The sequence below is a fragment of the Onychostoma macrolepis genome, chromosome 16 (genome assembly GCF_012432095.1).
Source record: "Onychostoma macrolepis isolate SWU-2019 chromosome 16, ASM1243209v1, whole genome shotgun sequence".
Classification (NCBI taxonomy): Eukaryota; Metazoa; Chordata; class Actinopteri; order Cypriniformes; family Cyprinidae; genus Onychostoma; species Onychostoma macrolepis.
In genome coordinates this window covers 1028921-1053586 of record NC_081170.1, presented here as the reverse complement: position 1 = coordinate 1053586, position 24666 = coordinate 1028921, and the positions used below count along the sequence as shown (strand labels likewise).

Genomic DNA, 24666 nt, shown 5'->3' with positions numbered 1-24666 from the left:
ATAAATTCAGTAAGATTGTTATTCAGACCACGGGAACCAGATGAGTCCTCTGCACAATCTGACTTTGTTGCAACCTGGAATTAAACTGCTGGTCTTGTCTGGGCAGAGGAGAATAGCACACTATTTTGACACACTATTTCCCATTTTTTAATACTGTAAAGCTCCTTTGACATAATCTGCATTGTAAAAAGTGCTATATAAATAACGGTGACTTGACTTGACTATTCACGTCTGCACTAATGATGTTCGACTCCACCAGTTGAAGATCACTATGCCCGCATGGAATCCACGGCCACAGATATCCGCAGAAAACTTTAATTAAAGATTGTAGCACTCGTCATTCATGCGCGTTTGAGGGGGTAGTAGGATGCACTGTTTGACGTGACTTTTAATGTGAGAGGGCACAAACAATTTCATATTTAAAATGTCTAAAATAAAACTAACCACAGAAGGCAAGGCAAGTTTATTTATATAGAACATTTCATACACAGTGGTAATTCAAAGTGCTTTACATAAAAGGAAGGAAATTGCAATCACAACAATAAAAACAAGGAATAAAAATTTATTTAAAATGAATTTAAAGCAGTTAAGAATAGAAAATGATTATACATAAAATACAGTGCAATCAGTTCGGACGGAGCACAGTGCTCATTCAACAAACGCACAGCTAAACAGATGAGTTTTGAGTCTGGATTTAAATATGGCTAATGTTTTAGCACATCTGATCTCTTCTGGAAGCTGGTTCCAACTGCGGGCGGCATAATAGCTAAAAGCGGACTCCCCTTGTTTTGTGTGAACCCTTGGTATTTCTAACTGACTCGATCCTAATGATCTGAGTGGTCTGTTAGGTCTATATTCAGTGAGCATATCTGCAATGCATATCTGCAGAAGACAAAAAAAACGTCACCTGTCTACAAAAATTACGTCATGGAACAGAGCAAAAGAATTTGATAATGACTTTTCATAAGAATGGGGGAGTGATGTTCTGTAAATAACCTTAAAAAAAAAAAAAAAAGTCAAATATCACCACATGTTGTTCGGGAGGGTTTCAAGAAAAAATTCTCCTCGCTCATCCAAAAACAAACTCCAGCATATTCAGTTATCAGACACAACTGGAACTTCAAATGTGACTGGCTTCTATGGTCAGATGAAACTAAAAAGTGAGCTTTTTAGCAGAAAACACTCAAGATGGGTTTGGTGCACACGGGGATAAAAAAGTACCCCATGTGTACAATGAAATATACTGCTGTGTTTTTGATGTTGTGGGCCCATATTTCTGCTGGAGGTCCTGGATATCTTGTTTAGACACACGGCATCACTGATTCTATCAAATACCAACAGATTAAAAATCAAAAAGTGACTGACTCTGTTAGAAATCATATAATGGGCCATGCTTGGATCTTCCAACCGTACAATAATCTAAACACAAACCTCAAAATAATCCAAACACAAACCTCAAAAACCACTGGGCACAAAATCAAGCTTCTGCTATGGCCATTCCAGTCCTCTGACCTGAACCCTGCAGAAAATGAGTGGGGTGAACTGAAGAGGAGAAGCACCAACATGGTCTGGAGTGATTCTGGATGAAAAAAAATGGTCTCTGATCTCTTGTAAGGTGTTTTCTAACCTCATCAGACATTATAGGAGAAAATTTAGAGCTGTTAAACCTGTAAATGGAGGTTTCAAAAAGTATTGACTAAAAGGGTGCCGTTAATTGTGGCCAATGTGTATTAGAGAAAAACATTTATTTCATAATGATATTTCCCCCCATTTAAAATTTTTATTCTCCAATGAAAGGTTAGATTTTTGTGAATTTTTTTAAATAAAAGATTAAAATGATAAATTTTCACAGCCACCTCTGATCAAATTTACCAAGGGTGCCAATACTGTTGGCCATGACTGTGTATGTATATATATATATATATATAGGTGCATCTAAAAAAAAAATAATATCTACATTCATTACATGTAAAGTAAAACATTTCAAAAGTTTTTTTGGTTTGTTTTCATTTAGATGATTAAAGCTTACAGCTCATGAAAGTCAAAAATCCAGGATCTCAAAATATTAGAATATTTCCTAAGATCAATCAAAAAAGGATTTGCAAAACAGAAAAGTGCAAGTTCTTTAAAGTATGTTCATTTATGCACTCAATACTTGGTCGGGGCTCCTTTAGCACAAGCTCCAGCATCAGCGAGGTGTGGCATGGACAAGATCAACCTATGGCACTGCTGAGACAGTATTGAACCTTCAGCTCATCTGTATTGTTGGATCGACTGTTTCTCATCTTTCTCTTGAAAATATTCCATCGATTCCATATAGGGTTCAGGTCAGGAATGTTGGCTGGCCAATCAAGCACAGTAATATCATGGTCAGCAAACCACTTGGAAGTGGTTTTGGCACTGTGGGCAGGTGCTAAAGTCATGCTGGAAAGGGAAATCAGCATCATCATAAAGCTTGTCAGCAGATGGAAGCATAAAGTGCTCCAAAATCTCCTGGTAGATGGCTGCATTGACTTTGGACTTGATAAAACACAAATCCCAAATCATCACTGACTTCACACTGGACTTCAAGCAGCTTGGATTCTGTCACTCTCCACTCTTCCTCCAGACTCCAGACCTTGATTTCCAAATTAAATGCAAAATTTACTTTCATCTGAAAAGAGGACTTTGGACCACTGAGCAACAGTCCAGTTCTTTTTCTCCTTAGCCCAGGTACTTTTGACATTGTTTCTGTTCAGAAGTGGCTTGGTAGTCCTTTTCCTGAAGACGTCTGAGCGTGGTGACTTTTGATGCACTGACTCCGGCTTCAGTCCACTCCTTGTGAAGCTCTCCCAAGTATTTGAATCGGCTTTGCTTGACAGTATTCTCAAGCTTGCGGTCATCCCTGTTGCTTGTGCATCTTTTGCATGCAGCACAGGGTTGATCACAGATTGCACTGTGCAAACACATAAACTTGTTAGCGCTTTCCCGCGATTTTTATTAATAAAATAGCCTAGATGCTAGATTGCTATATTATATTCATCAGCAACGAGGTGGTAAAATTTCTGTTTTTGAAATAATTAATTGTTTGTAGAGAGATGCGCAGATGCAGGTAACGCACACACAACTGTCATCTCTCTCTTTCTCGATTGATAATTAATTGAAATAAATGCTATAATTTGTTCAAACAAATGTAATCTTACCACACTATTTCATCTCTGTGTCTGATTTGAAGTGGGCAGAATGCTAGAGCTAATGTGACGAAACACTTTTTCAGAGCTGTTTAAAGAAGCAATGGCATAATGTTCCACCAAGCTACAGGCAGTGATGGAGAGACATCCTTGCACTGAACTATTCAAAGCCCTCCCAATCTTTGATCCTGCCAAGGTATCCGTTTAAAACTTGATATTAAAGAGTTAGTTCACCCAAAAATTAAAATTAGCCTGTGTTTTACTCATCCAAGAGCCATCCTAGGTGTATATGACTTTCTTCTTTCAGAGGAATCCAATCAGAGTAATATTAAAAATTGTCCTGGCTCTTCCAAGCGTTATTATTGCAGTGAGTGGGTGTTTCTCTTTAACAGTCCAAAACACGTTAAATAAAGCGCATGCATCCATAATAAAACGTGCCTCACATGGCTCTGGGGCATGAATAAAGGCCTCCTGTAGCAATTCCATGCGTTTTTGAAAAAAAAAAATCCATATTTCAAACGTAATAAACACTTTTCTATCACTTCCTCCATCTGTCATATGCGGAAGCAGTTCTGGTGGATGGCGTAGGACGTCTGTGTTGTGACAAACACAAAGAGAGAAAGAAAAATGTCGGAGGATTTCTACATATAAAATCTATATATTTTTCTATTTTGTGACCGAAGCACTCAGAGGGAGTGTCCTGACTTGGATCCGTGCGTTCCGATGATACACGAGTTCGCAACTCGTGTTGGTGTCTCAGGACAAGAGAAAAGTTCGTCATCTGAAGGAAAAAGCTGGAGGTCCGGTATGTTTGACATGGTTCTGAACAACACTACCGGATTATGCTGGAGCAGCTGAGACCGGAGAGAGGTAAGCAGCTGCTTATATACTCTGGCTTTTGATTGAAAGATTAGATGGGCTCGCTCCTCCTAACTTACGTTTAGGAACTTCATATAGTGCCCATATTGCTAGTCATCTTGTCTAGTTCATGTGTATTTATGGGTACACAGAGCAGTTGAGATCAGGCAGGTTATTTGTGAATCTATCTTTGGTGGATGGAACAATAGTTCTACCCGGACGATAATGTGGAGCCATATAGTTCAAATCAGTAATTGGTGACATTTTTCTTGACTCAAAAGGAGTTTATTAAGTCTATAAACGCAAGTCCTAAAGCATCATTTGTATTATCAACATGAATGTTAAAGTCTCAGACAATTAGCGCTTTATCAACATTAACCTATAGGTCTGAGAAGAAATCTGCAAATTCCTTTAGGAAATCTGTATACGGCCCTGGCGGTCTACACACAGTACACACAATATCACTATATATTACTGCAACACTGCCGCCGTGACCAGTCTGACGGGGCTCATGCTTATAACAGTAGCTTGGTGGAGTAGCTTCATTTAGACCAATATAGTCATTTGATTTGAGCCAGGTTTCAGTCAAGCAGAGTACATCAAAACTATTATCTGAGATCATTTAATTTACAAAAACTGCTTTGGGTGCAAGTGATCTAATGTTTAGGAGCCCAAGCTTTAAAAATAGTTTTGTTCATTTACTTTGCATTTTTCTGGTTCAATCACTATCAGATTTTTACTAGATCCTGCATTAAATTTATATTTTGACATCACTATTTGAGAAACAATGTAGGAAGTAGTCCTGACACGACGATACTCGTCGCAGGTGATGTGCTGCGCACTGTCTCGATCAAGTCAAGTCAAGTCAAGTCACCTTTATTTATATAGCGCTTTTAACAATACAGATTGTGTCAAAGCACTTAACAGTATCAAATTGGAGGATAGAGTGTCAGTAATGTATAATGATAAGATTAAACACTCAATTTTCAGTTAAAGGGCATTTCATTATTGAATTCAGAGATGTCATTGTCTAGCTCAGTTTAGTTTAAATAGTATCTGTGCAATCAAATCGGCGATAATCGCTAGAAATGAAGTGTCCCCAACTGAGCAAGCCAGAGGCGACAGCGGCAAGGAACCAAAACTCCCTCTGTGACAGAATGGAGAAAAAAACCTTGGGAGAAACCAGGCTCAGTCAGGGGTCAGTTCTCCTCTGACCAGACGAAACCCGCAGTTCAAAAGTTTATATTTCTATTTTTTATTTTGTTGCAATTTCTAACAATAATAGTATTATGTAGTTAGGTATTTTATTATATTTTTAGTTATTTTGTTATATTTTTAGTTTTATTGTATTGTAATCGAGGTCTTCAATGGGGATATGTCTCTGGGGGTCATCTGGGTGTCCTGGTCTCCGCTGACGATCAGGGCTGTAGACATCATCTCTTGGTGCTGATCCACCATCTGATTGGATAAGGACTGAGAAACAGAATAGGAAAGAAACAGACAAATATTAGCGTAGATTCCATTCTACTTACGATGTAACGAGTACATCGTGTGTTATGGGGAGTGTTCCCGGTTCTGGTTGATCTAACCTGGTTGATCAGGCTGCTGAAGTCCCTCTTCAGTGTCTCCGTCTGCCGCAGCTTGATGTCATTAACCCCTGTGTGGAGCACAACTTTACCTTTAGCTAGGGTAGCACGGATGTGCCGGACAATGGAGTCTTCGACGACCACAGCGTCACAATCTGTCTCGCGGAGGGGAGCGAAGCAGTTCCGGGTGGAGATCTCAAAGAACAGAGGCGGCGGAGAGGGAGAGGTCCTCGCCCGGGGCTTGGCTCGCGTCTTCCACTGCTGGTGAACCCAAGGCAGAGGTGGGTAGTAACGAGTTACATTTACTTCGTTACATTTACTTGAGTACATTTTTTGGGTAACTAATACTTTCAGAGTATATTTAAAAATGGGTACTTTTACTCTTACTCGAGTACATTTTTAGTGAAAAAAATGGTACTTTTACTTCGTTACTGTGGGCGATGCTCCTCTCGTTACTTTATCTTAATGCAATACAAGTTAAAAATCCTTCAATTTATTCCAAGCCCGCCGTCTACTTTTTTTCTGGGCAATGAGCGATGCCCGTTCGCGAATGATTCATTCTTTTGAGTCAATTCTGTTCGAAGGCTTGATCAAACCAGTTGGCAAACCAGTGAATCGGTTCGCGAATCAGTTTGAATGATTCGTTCAGTTCCCTGCCGCACACGCTGAGTCGTCTGAAGCGGTTCTCACTCAGAGTTGTAACATCAAGACCCTTGAAGACGTGGCTTTGGATCTAGTCAGTTGAAAGCAAAGGCTATGGTTTGCTAGCTAAGAATATCTTTATTAGACGAGCATCGCGTGTGCTGCCGGTTCCACAGGTATAGATTCGATTACAGTACACGATACCACTATGACGTTACCAGTTTGTTGTACATGTACCTTACACATTAAATACAACGTATCATTTATTCATTAAATAAGCTGTCACGGAGTATGAAATGAACACCCGCCAAACCCGCGTTAGTTTCATGAAGAATGCCTAGACACAATTAATATTGATATTTTCACAATATTTACGCTTGCAGAAATAAAGGCTACATTTCTTTACATTTTGCAGAACAGACGGAATAAGTGCATTTGTTTCGTTATGTTCAGATGTTCTGTAGCGGTCATGTGAGGAGTTTTCACTCTTCTCCGTGTCAGAGGTTATATACATATTACATTTATTATACATAATTAACATACTATAAAATAATTTAATTTAATTCAGTGATGCAAATCAGAATTTTTATCAGCTGTTACTCCAGTTTTCAGAGTCATATGATCCTTCAGAAATTATTCAAATATATTGATTTATTACCAGTTGTTGAAAAAAACAGAATATGGTGGTTAGGTATGTTTTGAAGCTGGTTTATGCTGGTCCTTTGCTGGTCACGTGACCAGCTTAAACAAGCTAAGGACCAGCATAAACCAGCAAAGGAAATCAGCTCAAACCAGCATCGAATGCTTCAAAACATACCTTACCAGCATATGCTGGTTTTCAACAGAGAACAGTTTTGCTGCTTAATATTTTTGGAACCTGTGACATTTTGTTCAGGATTCTTTTATGAATAGAAAGCTAAAAAAGAACAGCATTGATAATAAATCAGGCTGATAAAAATTCTGATTTGCATCACTGAAATATATTACATTAAAAAAAAAAAAACATTAAAAGTATTTTGAACGGCAGTGTGTGTATGTATGTATGTGTGTGTGTGTGTATATGTATGTATATATACATTTTATCTAAATATCTATATATATCTAAATAAAAATAGACTATATTCAGTATATGATCCAAAGTAACTAGTAACTAACTACTTGAGTAGTTTTTTTATCCGATACTTTTTTACTCTTACTCAAGTAACTATTCAGACTATTACTTTTACTTTCACTTGAGTACAGGTTTTGGGTACTCTACCCACCTCTGACCCAAGGTCTTTGGTGTCCCAGCGCCGGAGTGAAGGAGGCCTGGGAAGATCGCATCCTGGGTGCACTGGGCCTGTGCAGAGAAATGCAGGCAGTAGAGATGGTGGGAGTAACATTACTAATATCGCCCCACACTAATTTCAGACTTGTGAGTATTAGCCCTGGGATGTTTCCAGCGCGGCTCTCTGCTCACGCGGCTGGGCCTACTTCTCTAGCAGATCATGGATATGCTTCTCCACGTCCTTCAGCTTCAACTGCACTCCTGCATATAAAGGCAGACACACATCCGCCATAAAAGCAAGTAACAGTGAGTAAAACAATGGTAATGTGTGTGAATAGATTGTAAGCAATGTAAGCAAGATTAGCAGCAACCATGCTAGGGATGCTAAAGGGCTAAAAGCTAGTAGCAAATTCAGGAAATCAAAATAAAACTAGTGATAGCAAGGCGCACAGATTCTTTTTGTTGTAGAAACGAAAGGGGATATGTTCACACGTTATAAAAACCAGCCATCATGTCTGCATTCGGAAGTCAACGTCATGCACAAACCTGCACCCTCTCTCCCAAACTGTCAGAAGAACGATGGAGGAAAGTACCTGAAAGTTGCAGAACCACTCATTCTCTGTAATGAATGTGCATTTCCCCCACGCCAGTTGGCATAAAAAAAAAAAAAATACCACTTCAGGTCAACTTCGTACCGTGCCATATCTGCAGACTTATTAAAATATTGTGCAGGAAAGACAGATCCAATCTGTTATCCAGATAGAGAAGTCGTGCTTGATCAGATCATGATGATCGCATATTAATGCCAAGTGTAAATGCAGCCACCATGATATTTGCTACTGTAAATGGGTGTGCCTTCATCTTGAGTTTATTTTTTATTAAAAATGGTTCATTTTCCACCTTTTCCTTTTATAATACAAGATATAACAAAAAAGTGGAAACTACTAAATAATCATAAAGTCTGCATATATAATTAGGAAGATGAACCTGCTTTACAGACTCACAGACACAACTGTTTTACTCAAACACAGAACCAGGAAACACGTGTTCAGGGAAAGAGAAACTGAAGTGCAGTTGAGCTGTTGTGTGTTTGTGGCTCTGTATTCAAGCAGTAAAATGGCAGGAGCCAGAGTTTTTCAGGATGAGTTCATGTGTGCAGTGTGTCAGGATCTTCTGAAGGATCCAGTGACAACTTAATGTGGACACAGTTACTGTAAGAGCTGTATTACAGGTTGCTGGGATCAGGAGGATCAGATGAGAGTCTACAGCTGCCCTCAGTGCAGACAGACCTTCAGTCCAAGACCTGCTTTAGCTAGAAACACCATGCTGGCTGAAGTGATAGAGAAACTGAAGAAGAGGAAATGTCCTGCTGACTGTGACGCTGGAGCTGGAGATGTGCAGTGTGACGTCTGTACTGGAAGAAAATACAAAGCCATCAAGTTGTTGTTTATTTGTTATCAGCTCCACTTTTACTGGATTCATCTGTTCACATGATAATTTTGTGTGAGATTCACTATCATCCGTTTGTCCTGCAGCACCAGCTGAAGGAGACGCAGAAGACGTTCCAGCAGAGAATCCAGCAGAGAGAGAAAGATCTTCAGCAGCTGAGAGAGGCTGTGGAGTCTCAGAAGGTGAGTCTGGAGAAGAAGAGAAGTTTGTCTCCGTCTCAGTTCAGACTCACTGAAGCCTGAATCACTGTGTGTCCTAACAACGCTCTGCACAGACAGCAGTGGAGGACAGTGAGAGGATCTTTACTGAGCTCATCCGCTCCATTGAGAGACGCCGCTCTGAGCTGATACGGCTGATCAGAGATCAGGAAAAGCAAGCAGTGAGTCGAGCTGAAGGACGACTGGGCGACTGGAGCAGGAGATCAATGATCTGAGGAGGAGAGACGCTGAGCTGGAGCAGGGCCGTACCGAGAGCCAGCTGAAGAGGTGGTCTCGGTCCGCTTCCAAACGAACTCTGGTACGGTTGGATGGATGAACCAATAAATGGATGACCTTAGCACATGTGTTGTTTTGTTTACAATCTCTGGTTCACTTGCAAAAAGGGCAGTGTGAAAGTGAACCGCACCAAAGAAAAAAAAAATCAACATTGTATTTGGTCCGGACCAAAGCAAGTGAACTAGAGGACTTTCCTGGTGTGAATACACCCTAAAGTTATAAGTGATGTTTTATTAACAAATTTCGGGAGGAGCACGCGCAGATAATTAACACAGCCAATTCATCATCAGCAATCACACCATCTATCCAATCAGCTCGAGAGAGAACCCCTATAAATAATCAAAGCAGTCTTACCTCCATCAGCTCTAGTCTTTCAGCGTTCGGTTCGCTCCTTTGCCATTATATCACAGACCCAATTTTTTCCCCATCCAAACAACGTGACCTATACTTGAGATTTTCAGATCCTCTGCAGCAAATCCGCCGGCCCCAGGATCACTCCTCCTCCGCCAGTCATCGCCGCCGAGCCCCAGGCTCCATCGCGGCCGCTGCTCTGCTCGACCAGCCACAAGATTTCCCCAACACTGAGGCTTAACCTCACCTCCACTGCCTAAATTTCCAACTTCCCTGGCACCCTCATATCATTCGGCTGCGCCAACAATTTCTCAGATCGGAAAGTGGCAGAGGCAAATGCTGATTAATTCGCTCCGTTCTCGCAGAGGATAAACAAATGGATTTGTACGATCTATTCGTCACCCTGTAAATCAGCCAACCTCACTCCTAAATCCACTCCAGCCGCCAAGGCGGCCAATAGATCGAGCAAAGCCCCGAACTCGTCTCGCTTGACACCACCATTGTCCCGCACAAGACCCGGCTCTCCGCGAGCGTCGGATCACAGAAGCAGGCCTTCAACAAGCCAGTTCTTACCGCAGCAAAGCCTCACTCGCTTCCCGCTTCGGCTCAGCCTTCACCTCGGCTTCTGTTTCCAGACGCAAGCGCGAGGCTGCCTCCGCTAGCGGCGCAGGCCACCAGTCTTGCCAAACAATTTTCAGGTAAAAATCGCTAAAGGCAGATCATTTGTTGTTAAAGTTGTTAAATGACGTTGCGACATCAACGGATGTTAATGTCATTACGTAATCATGACTCAAGTGCTTAGAATACACACTGCAATTACTCGCTTATTTTTCACCAGCATTTTACCCGTATTTAATTTACTCATTTCATTTTGATAAATGGATAGATAAGTCAGATAATCATCAGTGAAACTTCTCTTCCACTGTTGATCTTAACCAGAAAACAAAAATTAATCTCAGTGGACCAACAGTAATGATTAACAATCATAAGTACAAACTAAAAAATTAAGGTGTATCATAAATAAACAAATACTGAACAAGTGCAACCTGCAACTTAATTCATATATGAAGTGCATACTGCTAGGCACCTCCCTCAAAGTGTCTAACGTTACCAGCCAATGTGCCGCTTAGCTGGCTAGCTGTTTCAACATGTTTTCCTTTTGTGTGGTTAAGAGAAAAACGCATGCCTTTTACCATTTTACCACTTTTTAAAGGTTTCAAAATACAATTTTTAAAATGGCTACATTTTTTGCTAGTTGCTTTGAAAAGTTGCTAGGGTAGTCTGAGAAATTGTTAAATCCAGCAACAAAATTGCTAAGTTGGCAACGCTGCAGGCTACCCGGACATTTCAGCATGTCCTGCCAAAGTCACAAACCATTCCCCTTTTTTTTCCGCAGCCGACAGCTACAGCAGCCGAAGCAAGCGTGTAGCTGCCTCCGCTGGCAACACAGGCCCACATATCTCAGTCTTTTCCTGCCACCACTAATAACCCCTCTTCCTTTTCAGTGACCTCCAGCTTTCATAGCAGACGCTAGCGTGAGGCTGCCTCTGCTAGCGGTGAAGACCCATCCATATCAAAGAAGCTCACCGAACCCTCATCAGCAGACCCCTTCAACGCCAGTCCATCCCTGTTCACTTGAACCTCAGACCCGCCATAGCCATCCTCTTTAACACCACCAAATCCACCCATAGCTGCTCATCTCCACTTCAGCCATCTCAGCAACACCCCGCTCCTGCAGGAGACTTATCTGATTTTTCTCCACCGCCGCAGCAGTACTTGATTCCACAGAAGCCTCCTTCTCTTTTCAGATGCCATGGCAGGGACGGCTCGCGCAGGAGCCTTTTCTATATTCCTCCACTGCCGCAGCAGTGCCCGCTTCTGCAGAAGCCACATTCTCTCTTCAGATGTTGCAGCAGTGCCGCTTCTGCAGAAGCCGCATTTTCTTTCAGATGTTGCAGCAGTATCAGCTCCTGCAGGAGCTAAACTCTCTTCTCTAAGGCCACAGCAATGCCGTTACTCCAAGCGACATCCAGCACCCCACCAACATTAAGCTCTGCCAATTTTGGGGGGTTATCAACGCACTTCTCTGGCTGCTGTCCCGTGATTATTGCATCTTTGGGGGGAATGCTCTGGGTCCGGGCTCCAGTGTGATGTATGGTGTGAGAGTCAATGTGGTGAGTGAGTGACCTCTGGTGGTGGGTGAACGGAAGTTCATAGACCGGATTTGTGACAAACTGCAACTATACTAAAAGTAAACTTATAGGTATACTGATAGTTTACTAATTAAATACTTTAAGAGTTCATTTGCAAAAACCGATAACTTCATTTTTTTTTTTTTTTTTTCAGAAATCACGTTTTTTTTATTTTTTATTACGCATTCCAAATAATATCAATCAAACTGCAGTTGGGTTGTTTTAATTAAGTAATAACTAAACAAATACAGGCAATTTACAAAATGAAAGTTAACAAAGTATGTTTTTTTTTTTTTTTTTCTCCATATTAAAAGTTTTTTATAGCAAAAGCAGATAACTCCAACAGTGTTTTTTTTTTTTTTTTGGCAAAAGCAGATAACTCCACATTTCCTGTTTTAGAGTTAAAAAAAAACAAAACAAAAAAAACACTCGTTTAACCTTTGTAATCTCCTCAGATGACAATGTAGATGCCTGACAATGTTGTTGTGATCATAAATTGTATGGATGTGATTACACGCAATACACGGAGCTTTTCCCTCACCATTGCTGCTTTTTCAAGGTTCCATGAAAATGTTTCAGATTTTCTTTTCTTTTACGCCCTGAAGAAGATATCATATCATCAAGTTCGTCAAAATTATCCATCCTCGATCAATTTTAGTCAGCTTAGAAGAAACTCCTCTCAGCTAGCACGTGTTTTCAAAGTGAAAGTAGCCTTGTCACCTGACCTGAATACAGCGCGCTGATTCGCTAAAATGGACTTATCGGCTTCGGTTCAACAACAAGGGTACTTGTCGGCTTCTGCAGTAAAACGTGAACTCGCGATGCCTTGAAAGTGGACAATACAGGCTTTTTTGACAAAGCGTGTTTAGGGTTTAGATCGCGTGGCATTTATTGTTTTTTCAAATGAACTCTTCACTTGTAGTAGCATTTTAGTACATTTGGAAGTATAGTCTCAGTAATAGTAGTTTTATACTGAAAGTATATTCATAAGTTTTTTTTTAAGTGAACTTTACATCATACTTTAAGCATACTACTATGGCCATATTTAGGTATTAATTTGTATGTGTATATATATATATATATATTGTTGTATGAATGTCTGAACATACAAAACATCAAAAGAAAGAACAGGGTACCTGCTTGGAAACAAAAACATTTCTAGTTTCATGCATTCTTTTTTAAACACTTGAATGTGGGTAAGTTTCATTAATAAAAAATAAACAATATTTTGGAAAAAAAAAAAAAAGCTGAAAAAAGACTATGAATTGGATTCAGAATGATAATCAAAACGTAGATGGAATCGATCAACACCCCAAAGCTTGACAGTCATTATTACCTCTTCATTGGTCGACATTTTATTCCATAACATTACATAGTTTTGATGTTGTTTAATGTCTGACGACAGTGTTAGATTACATGTAGAAGCATCTGTTGTTTTGGTTTTTTCTTCACGTGTTTGTTTGCTTTTTGAAACTCTGTACAGAAGATGTGTACTAGCGCCCCCTACCACAGAACAATGAAAATGCAGATCCTCAGAGCACAAGTATAGCTCAAATACTTTTTCTAAGTATAAGTCAAGTATACTTAAATGTCATTTTAAGTATATTTCTGAGAAGTACATAAAGTAGACTAAAAGTATACTTTCCTATTTTTAGTTTAAAAGTATACTAATAGCACATTTAAATAAACTAGAATCTGTAACTCTAATGTGATGTAATGAATATGAGAAGAATGAAGCGGATGCTGTGAAAGTGCTGGATTGAGGTGAGTTACTAAAGATCAGTCAAGTTAACAAGAGCCGTACAAATCTGTTGTTGGTGCAAGTTATTGGGTGAAGTGTGGAGCTGATGAGTTCTGATTTCTGTTTTCTGTAGAGTTTCCAGTCTCTCTCAGCACCTCCTGAATCTACAGATGGAAATGACGATCCCTTCAGTTCTCTCTTCTCTTCTGATGATCTGAGAGAATCTGTCCATCAGCTGAGAGACAAACTGGAGGATTTCTGCAAAGAGGAGCTCAAGAAGATCTCAGACAGAGGTAAAGTCCTGGAGATTCATCTGCTCTCAGAAACGAGTCCATCATCATCTCATATCATCACATTAGAAATGTCTGAGGAATGGATGCAGGATCATGAGAATCACACTGTTCATGTCTGTTGATTTCCACAGTCACAATCACCAACATTGTTCCCAGAACCAGGAACGACTTCCTACAATGTAAGTAAGTAAGAAAACAAGCAGAAAAACTCACTGAGTGTGTTCATGTTCTCCCTTTAGGAGGTGAAAGAAGAGTTTTATAATTGATGATGTAAATGATGATTTGCACAGATATCTGGTCATCTGTACTGAGACACTGATGATACACTGAACATGAAGAGTTCAGCTACATGAACAGATCAAACAGATTCATAATTCCTGATTCTGATGTGTTTTATCTCCATCAAATTCCCATCAGCTCACTCTGGATCTGAAAACAGTACATAAACGCCTCCGTCTGTCTGAGAACAACAGAGTGATTACTTACACTGGCACAGATCAGCATTATCCTGATCATCCAGACAGATTTTATGTGTATCGTCAGGTGTTGTGTAGAGAGAGTGTGTGTGGACTATGTTACTGGGAGCTGGAGTGGAGTGGAACTATATTTGGTGGGGTGCGAATATCAGTGTCATATAAGAGCATCAGCAGGAAGGTATTGGGTAATGAGTGTATGTTTGGGTATAATGATCAGTCCTGGAGTTTGATCTGCTTTCCCTCCAGATATTCATTCATACACAATAAGATACAGACTGTTCTCCCTGTAGAGTCCATCAGCAGTAGAATAGGAGTGTTTGTGGATCACGGTGCAGGAACTCTGTCCTTCTACAGCGTCTCTGATACAATGAGCCTCATCCACACAGTCCAGACCACATTCACTCAGCTGCTCTATCCTGGGTTTGGATTTGGATCCGGATCATCTGTGAAACTGACAAATATTGTTGATGAATCAGAATAGGTTGATGAGAGATTCTACCCATAATGCTTGAAGCTGCATGATAAACCAGTAACAATGAGATGTTATAGAGTCTCTTCTTTTCTCTTCATGTCATTAATACTGCAGCTGAACTTCTGTCAGTGAAATAACATGTCAGAATAAATTGTGTAATAAATCCTATATTACTATATATTTATTATATAATAAATAGACAGTAAGATCAGTGTGTGTGAGTCCTGAGTGACCATGTGTTTCTGTGCTTTTCTCAAACTCAGTTTGTGTTGATTTAGTTTTTAATGTAGTGTTACGTCTATCATTTTATTATTACTATCATAATTAAAATAATGAAAATTAAATCATTTTCATTATTCACCTTATGGAGCTCGGACCTTTCCAGTGTTTTGTGTTCTTGTGTCTTCCGGTGTTACGAGTCAGTGTTTTTTTTTTGTCACACCTTTAATTATTAACTGTGGAATTTGTTTTTATTTTAGGTTACAGGTTGTTAATAATTTATTCTATTATAGATCAGTGGTTAAAAACTGTGCATGACATGAATTTAAAATGTTAAAATTGTGTGTGTGTGTGTGTGTATGCTACATAGTGGGTACCAAATGTCCCACAAGAATCGTAAAACCTGGGGAGGGAAAAGATCATTTGGTCAGTATAAAAGTAATAGAAGTCTATGGAAAGTCCTCACAATTCACAGAAACATGAGTTTGTGCGTGTGTACCATATTTTATTTGTATCCAAACGTGAGCAACACCTCACAAAACCTCCCTTTGGGGACGTCCTCATTTGTAAAACTGGTATGAAATTAAAGTAAACGTTTTTTTGAAATTGTAAAAATGCAGAAGGTTTTCTGTGAGGGGTAGGTTTAGGATTAGGTTTAGGTTATAAAATGTATAACTGTCTGTATATAAAAATAATAGAAGTGTATGTAATGCCCCCATTTAAATAGCTAATGGCACTTTTCCACTGCGTGGTATGACTCAGCTCAGCTCGGTTTGCGCTTCCACTGCAGTTTACAGTAGTACCGCTTCAGAGTGGGTGAGATTATACACATCACCCCATCAAGTTCTCGCTGGATCTGCTCCTCGGCTATCAAAGAGAGGAAAGTCTGTAATTCCTCAACAGACCATAAAACAGCCATTTTTTGTTTCGCTTGGAACCTCAGCCGAGGTGGTACTGAAAAAAGTACCAGGTACCAGGTACTGTACCCAGTTGAAAACCCCCCAAAAGTGAGCTGTAACGAAACGTACCATGCAGTGCATGCAGTGGAAAAGCACCATAAGTAAATGTGTGAGTGTGCGCATGTGTGTGTGTATGGTCAGGCCTAAGATACTTTTTTGTTTGTTGTTAGCAATTTAATAATATTTAATAAGAAACAATCTTGTATATCTGATATAAACTAGGATGATATGATAATATAACGTAAATGTCTCGAATGAAGACGTGATATTTTATTAAATCAACCAAATTCGTAGAAATATTGACTAAGCGTAAGGCCTGACAATTACAATTAGGTGGGAAAATAAGATAAGGTTGGTGAAACCACGGTACACAAATTCAAACAGAAAGAGCGAACAAAGTCATGGAAACTTAAAAAAACGGTTCTGGTTTCAAAGCGTAACGCTATGAAAAACTTTGCGAGTGAGATTGTTTATATCTCACAACAATCTTATGTTTTTCTTGCGAACAAGGCGTTAAAAGTATATCGCTGTTAAATGCACAGTGTTTTTGTTTACACCTTCAGTTCATGACAATTTCTAATAGATTTATTTTAATTTAATAATGTACAAATCAGCCAAGAACTCACATTCACATCTCCTGTAAAATGTTAATGTGTTAATTGTATTATTATTCTCAATCTTAAATGATTCCGAGTGTTACATGGATATTTTAGGATACAAATTTTTCAAAGATCCTTGTGCCTCATTCTATACTCACACACATTACCCAAACATTTTGTTAAATATTTTATTATATCATGGAAATCCACATAAATATTGATAAATATGATGAACACGAACAAATCATAGAAAGAAAAAACACAACAATTCTCATACAGCTAAGTCTCAAGCAAATATTTTTTTCGGTCTGGTTTCAGAGTCGGCCTACTGCAGTGAAAAACTTTGTGATTTATACAGTACGTGTCTTCATGTAATGAGGTGTTAAACCTGTGAAACTGTAACAAACAATATTCAACATAAACTAGAATCCAAAACTGTGAGCTTGTTTTACGTTCTGTAGATTATCTCGGTATGAAATCTCAGTTCACTTGCATTTTCAGGCTAACAGCTGAAATGCGGGCTTAAGCTAAACCTATTTTTCAGTCCTTTAGGTTTGGTGAAATGTATGTTATAAAATTCAACAACAGGCATGACAACTTTGTAAACACTTAACAACTAATATTTAAGCTAAATACATGATATTTAGAAGGGGAAAAAAAAAATATATATATATATACTACAATATTTCAAGGGACTGTGATGTTGAACACAGTAACTTCATGCCGCAGTGTTTTAATAAAAGTGGATCAGTTATGAAGACAATCATGACGACACACAGCTGCTGTTGTGCGTGTTTCCCCAGGATTAGTGTTGTCACGGTACCAAAATTTCAGTATTCGGTACCGATACCAGTGAAAATCCACGGTTCTCGGTACTAATTTCGGTACCACATGCTAATTAAAAAACACACTATTTTTAATAATAAATTCATACAAAAATAAAAATGTACAAAAATCAATCCATTCTTTATACTTATTTAAATTGTTTCAAGTTTTTCCGCAAGTAATAAAAGTATGAAAATCAGTAAACAAGTTTCACCCAAATTTAATTTGTCTTTTAATTAATTAAATTTAAACACATTTTATTTATTTTTTTTGGTAAATAAAGGGGATTTACTATTAAAATTTAAATATGGAAGAAATATTGTGTGATTTCTTTAAAAATAAGTATTTATTATTTTTTTTTTCAACAGTAGTAATAGTATCACATACATTCTACTAAATAATAGTAATATATTTCTGGCACAATGTCTTTAAGTTAACCTTTATTTTGACGGGTTGCCGTGAATACCTTTACATTTCTGTGTGTAACGTAGCTATATGATATGACGCTGGTTTTACTCAATGAAACGGTAAAATGCTCCTGAAGTGACTCAGTGTAGTTCTGGAGGCGTTATTTATGTGTTTATGTCCTCATTGAGACTGCAGATGCTGAAATCACCGCGAGCGTCACGCGCGCTTCAGTGTATAGTAAACAAAACCGCGCGTCTCTGCCATTCATTCATTCACACAGAGACACGCAGAACATGCGGGATTCATATTTGAATCGACTTTTGCGGCTTAATATTTACAGATACTAGTCCATGTCGCGATTTGATTTAAGTGTAATGACCTACTTTTGATTAATTCATTCAAACTTTGACAAATTCCGTGACATTCCGTGCTAAACTGTAAATTCCGTTTTTATAACTGGATTCCGAGATTCCGTCCGCGTTTTCTGCATCACGGAAATCATCGGGCCGTACGCGTCAAGAACCGGGTTGACCGGGTACTCTGTACCACCGGTACTTAAAAGAACCTGGTACTGTGACGTTTTCATTTTTTTTAGTACCGACTTGGTACCGAAGTACCGGGTCTTTTGACAACACTACCCAGGATCATACCTTTTGGTCAGATAAATACCTAAAACATGTGTCTGTGTGCTGGTGCGGTCCATCTAAAATGGTCAAAAACATGCACCTTTCAATGAATTAACTACATGACATCTGTGATTTATTTATTAAAGTCTTGTTTAGAGACGCGTACAAAGAAAATAGTGTTTCCACACTGTCTTCAACTTGTAATGTGCAACTTCTAGTTCTAAATGAAATAGATGTACATGTAACAGAGAAACTGTAAGATCTGTGTGTCTCGTGGCCGCTCAAGACGGACCAGAAAAAGCTCTACAGTACATCACAATCTCGGTTTAAACAATCTCTTGTAGAAGGACTATGCTTTTATTTTCTTATAATGTATTTGTTCATATTTTCCTGCAAACACTGCGACATGATTGACCAGATTCTGAGAATAGTCTTCCTCTAAAAACAATGAAAAAGTATAGCGTGGTATCAGGTAGGCCATCAAAATCGGCATTAAAAACTTCAACAAATTTAGAAGAGAGGATTTCAGTATTAGGTATTTGTTATACTGATACATATTTCTGTTGTGCAAACATATTTCCTGTATAAACGACTATGTCTATAACCTTTTCAAAAGGGAATGTAGTATAACGGCCATCTGAAATCTTGATAATATGTCTAAATCTAGTAATGTAAAAAAAAAATTAAACAAAATGTTATTTACAAAACACTTCTTAGATGAGACGCATACCTGACAAAATCTGTTGGTGTGCAAAAATACTCATAAATGTTTTAGCACAGCTATTTACACACATAGTATGAGAACTGTAGCCTACATTGTATCGGTTGTCATAGTAAATTCATTACCAGTTTATTAGGGTCAAAAGGAAATGATGATAATAGTTGAAACATCCTTATATTTTATATCTCTTTCATTTTGAAAATCACAGATGCTGGTGCTTTAATCTTTTAGTAAACCATTTAAAACGACTTGGTACCTAGAAAATAGTCAAAATGTACAAGTTTTGTGTTCTAGGTGAGAAATTTAACTTTTCTAAAGTAAAAAATTGTGTGTTTGTCACAAACACATCCAAAGAGTTTTCTACTGTGTGAGAAAAGCACTTGGGTGCATTATCATCAGGCTGTTTTAAAGAAATTAAAGAATAAAACTAAAGTTTAATTTAAAGACAATAGACAGCATGACTTGCTTTAGTGACAATGTGTTTAAAACTTTTTAAACATGTTTAAAACCGTAGGTGTAATTGTTTTACTGAGAAGTTTTAAGTGAAATGTATATTTGTTCTTTTAAAGTACACATACTATCTATGGGCTAGATTAAAATGAAAACATTTATTAAATAACAAAAGTAAAACAACATTTTTGCTCATACTTCAAATTTAGTATACTCAGATTTGTGTGTGTGTGTGTGTGTGTGTGTGTGTGTGTGTGTGTGAGAGAGTCCAAATAATCAGCCAAAGTGTTGATTATTTGTCTAAAGCAGGGCTTATTTAAAATGTTTATTTGTTTGTCTTGTCATATCATGTTATGTACTTTTCATTTAAACAATGTCGTTTAGCACAATGGTCAACCATTGTTGTTTTATTGGGCTTTATAAATAAAATGAACTGAACTGAACTCAAGCATGATTCTGTGCACATCTATATGAGCGAATGCTGTAAAGCCATTAACACAAGCACAAAGAGGATACTGTCGTCCGCTCTCAGTTAGACCCCACAATCACCTTCACTGTCAGAAGTAAATGGATAGTTGGTGGTTTGAATAATTTTTAACTTAAGACTGCTTCTCATAAGTTTATCTATTCAACCTACAGATTAGGTTGTTCTGATCCTACAGAGGTGTTAGCATACACACGCTGAGATGATAAAGAAAAACTTGCCCAGACATAGCACCTTTTTCAGACGCATATAGAAATTTTCATCAATTGGTGAATTCTTTAATTCTATGTTTCAGTTTTCATACAATCAAAACAGCGATGTCTTAGCTATCAACATTTAGCCTATAGATCAAGCAGAACTGAACCGTTTAGGGGTTTGACATTAGACACGTGTTTGGATGCCTTCCATCCCCCCAAAAACAAAGAACTACCCTCAGACACGACACCTTTCTTGATCCATACCTGGAAAAGCAGATGTCCTGACAATCTTCCTTATTCAGAGGCGGATGTAGACAAGCCGGTAGGAACAAATTGGTGTCTAGACAATAACATATGTCATACAAATCAAACAAACATTGGTCCTCTTAAGGAGCTACCACATCACCCATTACTCAGACACTTTTTCCATAACCAGGAAGACCCCCCTGACTAGGCATTAACATATAACATACAGATCAAACAAACATAAGGTGGCAATACACATTCTTTGCTCAGCCATTTTTTCCAGAACCAAGAAGAGGCCCAACACTTCCAGACTGACCGTTAGCTACAGGCCATGAAGGAACGCCATAAAACCCCCACGGCACCAGGTGAGTGATAAGAAAAATCGTAAATCCACTCATAAATCCAACAAATGTCATCTGTTTAGATCTTTTGATTTACAAACACCTACTGTCATGTCAGTCAGGGCTGACAGGACCCCGGTGACGTGACAGTCAGGGTGACAGAGGGGTCATATACCCATAAATCAGGTCAGAAATCTACCCTGGTATACATTTGACATAGGACAACCTGTCGATCAACGCTGACACGATGCCCATAAATCCGGTCATAAATCATGGTCATAAATCATTATTGATGGACAGTATAGGATATAACTACTAGAACAGACCCTCTACTTTTAAACAACAACAAAAAAATCAATAAAAAATGTTTTAGTCTAGCTTCAAGCAATCCTTTTTAGCAACACTTGAATAAAGGTAGGTTTCATAAAAAAAGAAACATTTAGAGCAAAAAGCTGAGAAAATTGCATTTTTATCAAATACTACATCTGGATCATATTCAGTAATGTTATCAAAGCAAGAATTGAAGTGTCGTCCGCTGCAATTCAAAGAACAAGACGCAGTGCCAGAATTTGATTCCAGAGTAGGTTTTATTTTTTAATGGCATAAAACCTGAAAACTCGTTTGCAAAGGAGTCCTCCCGAGAACTTGTCGTCTCTCGTATATATACTCAAAAAATTAACATAAGGGAGGGGGTCTCTAAACATTGAACCCCACGTGTACCATCCTATATTTTACTAGTGTACATACTTCTATCTGTCCCATAGGAGAGAAGACCATCCTGACTTTGTTATGGTAAAGGGAAAAAAAGCCCCCTCCTCACTCCTTCCAGATGTGCTTTGCCACGTACACACTTTGACAAAAAGGCCTTCAGAACATATTGGTAGATTCAATAGATACATTTTTGGCAAGATTCACCTTGATTAAGTCTAAATAATTCTGATTAATATCAATAAAAATCTTCTACAGAATGCAGTAGATGGCTTGCATAAATATCCTTAAAATGCTTGCATAGCTATGACAGGAAACACTGATATCACACAATGCCTTGGGGGGAAAAAACAGATAATCTTAAAAAAATAAAGCATATAAATAAATCCAAATATGAAATAAAACAGCTATCGAATAAACATGTGTCCTATTTGTGTCCTAAACTCCTGAAACATTGGTGTCTCATATTTTAGAGCAATGAAATTTCTGAAAGGAGTCTGTATGTGGGTGTGTATCTGAAAATAATCAGATGTAACCCTCTTTGTAATCGTTAACATTTTTATGAGTAACTCATTTAACTACATTTTTCTCAGTAACTGTAACTAATTAGTTACATTCCTTTTGGGTAACACTTTATTTTAAGGTGTCATAATACAGAGTAATTACCTAATTAAGTACTTAGTAGTAGCTGTTGTACTTACATGAAATAAAATGTACTTACCATGTAACTAAGTTATGGAACAGCCTGTAATTACAGTTTGAAATTATGTAGCTGTAATAGGCAGCTACTGTTACACATATGCAACAGACTGAGTCTGTTACACAGCTACTTGTACACTTAAGTACAATCTTGATACACTTTATTTTAAGTAGCTTAAGCCTGTGTAATATTATGTAATTGTAATGTAATTAGAAAGGTATTACATGTATTTTAGCTGTGTACTGGCGGGTTAAATCAAACTAATGTGCAGCTGGATAAGGTGTACAGTATAGATACACATGAAGAACACTTAAGTACAATCTTGATACACTTTATTTTAAGTAGCTTAAGCCTGTGTAATATTATGTAATTGTAATGTAATTAGAAAGGTATTACATGTATTTAAGCTGTGTACTCATGAGTTAAATCAAACTAGGTGGAGCTGGATAAGGTGTACAGTATAGATTAGGGGTGTGCCCGAAGTCAAATACCTTATTCGGAAAGGCATGGATAATGGCTTCAAAAACGAATAACGGATAACGAATAATTCTGCCCGACTATTCAGCTGAGGCTGCAGCACAGTCTGGTGTTTGCAAGATAGCAGGTGAACCAGGGGATCAGCGCGATATTTTACACAAACCTCTAAAGTCATGCAATAGTGAGTGTGTGAAGTGAATGAATGTAAATTTTATGAACGAAAAAAGCGCAAATCAAACATTGTTGTTGCCACTCCATGCATCTCTCAGAAATCAGAGCTTGGCAAGGATAATATTACCTAAAATAATACATCATACACATTCTACTATTTGTGTATATTTAAAAGGCAATGATTTAAACCTTATAGGCTACAATATGATACACGAATGAATGGAATAAGCACAGCGCGATCACCAATCAAACAGCTGCGTTGCGAGTCTCTGCGCATCTCCATCTCTCAAAAACCAAACCAGCTCTGTAACGGGGCTGACGAGATGTGAGACGTGCGGATCCAAGTGCAAGCCTTTATTTACAGGCATGGTCATAAATACAGGCAGGGTCGAGCAATGGCAAACAGGTATGGCAGGGACAAGACAAAGAGTAATCCTAGGGAAAGCAAAGGTCGGTCGACAGCGAACAGTATCCGGAGGGGCTTGACGAGAGAGGTATCTGAAAGCGAAGCAATAGTCCAGGCAGGGGAAAACACAATCCAAAACAGGCAGGGGAAAACACAATCCAAAACAGGCAGGGGAAAACACAATCCAAATCAGGCAGGGGAAAACTAGGAAAACTATCAGGGGATCTGTAGAGTTGCTACGGCTAGGGGAGCGGTAAACGTATACAATACTCGGCAGTGAGGCAAACAAAGTCCAGGGTTTAAATAGAGTGTGTGATTAGTGACTTCAGCTGCGTGTGCAATCAGTGCAATGGATGATGGGAAATTGAGTAGATGGTGAAATGCAACAGTAATGTGATCAGTGCAATGAATACTGTGGTGAGTGAGTGACCTCTGGTGGTGAGTGAATGGAAGTTACAGACCAGATTCGTGACAAGCTCTCTGTCAAGAGTAGGTAAATAATCAACTTAAATACAGATACATTTTCTACTAGGCCTACATGTTTGCATCCTTATCTTTTGCTGGTTTGCGTGGCACACGCACATTTGCTTAGTGAAGTAAAAAAAACTCCTTTAAAGAGTTCTGCATAATGATAATATGCACCTTGAATTCATTCAGTCGTGTTCAAATGATCAATAAATGTTTGTCATGAAATCTTCATACTTGTATGATAAATAGATTTTTTAGAAATTATTAGGTCTAATTTAATATTTTAGAACGCTGAATAGGGTAAATAGTCGAAAAACAAATATTTTTCCATGTTCTCTTTTCTTTTTTTCTTTTTTTTTCTTTTTTTTTTTTCATAGGCTACTTTTCCAGACCTTTTTTAAACTGCGCAAGAACCGGTGAGCCAAAGGAAATCATGTTGTTTTACATATACCTCTAAAATTACAACACAGTAACAAGTGTGTTGAGTTTATGAATGAAATAAGTGCAAATAAAATAGGAGAGTTGCAGTTGCCTTTTTCCATGCATTTCCTGGAAATGACTTTCGATTTCCATATTTCTAAACTGCATAGGAACCCTTACTGTTTTAATTTAGACATTGAAATATTTATTTATCAGATCATGAAAGGTCAAGCTGGGACTCGAACTCGCG

General features: G+C 38.3%; 1 long non-coding RNA gene across 7 annotated transcripts; it reads left to right on the top strand.

Moving 5' to 3' along the window:
• The first annotated feature begins 6263 nt into the window (after window positions 1-6263).
• On the top strand, window positions 6264-15408 carry LOC131521362 (uncharacterized). Of its 7 annotated transcripts, none has more exons than XR_009266277.1 (6): window positions 6264-6432; window positions 7499-9154; window positions 9247-9488; window positions 11323-14043; window positions 14175-14226; window positions 14334-15408. It is a non-coding gene; the product is annotated as an uncharacterized LOC131521362 (long non-coding RNA). The 7 variants fall into 7 exon arrangements; XR_009266273.1 differs by having other exon boundaries at window positions 9247-10515; XR_009266276.1 differs by having other exon boundaries at window positions 9247-13773; window positions 13884-14043.
• Window positions 15409-24666: the final 9258 nt, after the last annotated feature.